This window comes from Manacus vitellinus, unplaced genomic scaffold, assembly GCF_001715985.3.
Source record: "Manacus vitellinus isolate BGI_N305 unplaced genomic scaffold, ASM171598v3 scaffold_31_pilon, whole genome shotgun sequence".
Lineage (NCBI taxonomy): Eukaryota > Metazoa > Chordata > Aves > Passeriformes > Pipridae > Manacus > Manacus vitellinus.
The window spans coordinates 3,849,274-3,852,096 of NW_021940379.1; positions in this window are offsets into that span (position 1 = coordinate 3,849,274).

Genomic DNA, 2,823 nt, shown 5'->3' on the forward strand with positions numbered 1-2,823 from the left:
CTGGGAATGCCGCATATCTGAAGATGTGCTGGCACAGGAGTTTCCCCTTTCAAACATCTTGCAAGCTGCTGATGTGAAATTTGCTGCTGCAGAGCGGAAACCCGGTGATCACTTCATGCTAGTTTTACATTTGGAGAGATCTTTTGAACTCTTCAGGCCCTCAGACTGACAGGATTTTTGCCTTCCATTAAAATGCTTTCCCAGTTGTGTAAGAATAGGAAAATTTGTAAGAACTTTCACACTGGATTGAAGCAAGACATGAATGAAGTGTGGGCAATCACTAAATTCCTTAGAATGTTCAATACAGATCATTTAAATTTTATGCAAGTTTGCTTATTTTATCATGAGACAAACTTAACAAGGATTAAAATAACCAATAAAGGATTAGAGAGATTAAGGCTAAGCTATTTAAAGACAAAGCAATGTTAATTAAACTGATTTAAGTAATTCAGATTAATCAGTGATGCTTTGGACGGAGAAAAAGACGCCAGAAGTGTGGCCAGAGATGAGAAGAACAACTGAAATGGCAGCTTTTATTTTGGTTATTGCCCTCTCCACACTTCAGAGGAAGGCAGGATGAAGTACAGCTCAAGTGTGCTGAAAGGAACATTAAATCTCAACAGCTCTGTTCAATCTTGACAAGAAAGTGAGGGGTTTGATGTCTTGAGTTGAAAAGAGAGTTCCCTGTGAGGCCTGTGAGCAGAGTTTGTGATCATCCTCGGCTGGGAGAGGTGAGTAAATCCCACTGGTGAAAATGCTGCTTTCCATTGGCAGTGTGGAATTAGCACACACAGAGCTGTCTGCACGACCCTGTTTCAGAGGATTGTGCACATAATTCACAGATCTCACCGCACCTTTTAGTCAGGGATGATATTTTTTATAATTGGTACATTTTATTCTGAGTGTATTTTTATTTTATAATCTGTGAAATGCAGTTAGCACCTATTGGCATTTCACTGTATGACTTTGTAAAATAATGTTACTTAATGTAACTCCCAGCAGGTACTCTCAGGGCATTGTTCTCACTTGATTTCCAGCGTCTGAAGCACAAATTGTGGGGATTTCATCTTCTGAACGAGAAATCTGTGCAAATGCTGTCATGTTTATTCAACTGCAAATATGACAGGTGCTGTGTGAGAACTTGCTCTCACGTGGGAATATCTAACAAGCGTCTTGTTGGTATATCTGAAAGAAATTGAAACTATTATTTCAAAGGCAACCAGTCCTAAAAAATAAGATTTTTTTTAAACCAGGTGAAGCGTTCACATAGAATGAAGGGATTTATCCTTTCTGAGCAAATCAACGCTCCGTTCGCTCGTCCTTCCCTTCCCCCACAAAACAATTTCACATTTCCGCAGTAAAACGTGGTGCTCCCGGGAGCTGCTCATGCGGCACTACGGGAGAGAATATTTAGGTCACTGGGTTTTAGCTCTGGCTCTCGTGGGAGTCGCGCTGCTCCCTCTGGAGCTCAGGGATCGGCAGCGCTCTCCCATGTGCTGTCCTGAGTCCCGGGGACGGGCGGCTCCGATCAGAGGCGTCTCTTTCGGGCTCTGTATGTAACGTTTTAACTTCCCCTCGGCACTGGCGTTTGGTCGCAGCTCCTTGCAGCAAAGCCAACATGTTTTGCTAATTCACGGTGCGATCCCACCGCGCCGGGAGCAGAGGCCAGTTAGAGATGACGTTGTTTTCTTTGTTGCTCTGGGGAAGAGAATTCCTTGGCTTCCTTTGCCCTCTACTGGTGGCCCGCGTGGCTTCGATGCCAATTCGGTTGCTTTGTTTAATATACATATATAATATATATATATAAAATAAATATTAAAAAATATCCAAAAGCTGAGCAAAACCACAGTGAGGGTGTTTCCCACAGCTTTTCCAAGATATTAGGAACAATGTTCCTTAATTACTGCAAAAGGAAATCATCATTAGCAATTGATGAAGATTTTTTCCAGTTGCATCCAAGATAAGGACAGCATTAATTGGGGTGGAAAAATGCGAGCAGTGTCTGCAGTGGTGCTTTTGTGGAGAGCTTGGTGGACCTGCCTTGATGGAGGAGTGCAATGGACATGGATGGTCATGGACACGGTGCCCAGTGGATGTCAACAGGGAAACACCTGGTGTGTTTTGGTTGCCCTTCTGTAAAACTCATATGTTAGGGAAGACAGAGACGTAACAAATGACAGAGCCCGTGCAGACCTGGGGTTGTTTGTCTCTCTAAGTGCCTCCTTCTGTGCAGTCACACCACATTCCTGTTTTGTGAGGCCCCAACTGCCGACGGACAGCCTGGGAAGAATGAGGTCCCCTCTGGGCAGTTCTTGCTGAAGTTGACAGGGTTTTTTTCTGTTCTCAAGGAAAAGGAGAGTTTTCAGGTGTATCACCATCCCAAACCAGCAGATTATGTCACTCTGGGAATGCCCAAGAGACAAGCAGCAGCCTGTGGCTGCAGATAAGCGTTGGGTGGGAGGCCACCCCTGCGGTGATAACACTTGGGGCAGCTCCTGTGCCACCACCCCACGTCCTGAGCACACACAGGTGCTGTTAGAGAAGGGATGAGACGGATAAGAAGAAACAATAGTCATCTGTTGTTGCTCAATGTGGTTATTCTACTTATCAGGGAGCACCAAAGTGGTAATATCCTGATTTCCATGATGGCATCCACTTGACATCCACCCAGATCCCTGATCTGTGTGTGCTCTTGCCTCATTTCTGTGTTACTCATTGCATTTGCACTTTCCTAATTTCCAAGTGTTCACGCTGGTCCTGTTGGCAGCTTCTGACCAGGGCATCGATGCTGGAGGCCGTTCCAGTTCTCCTGGTGATGGAGGC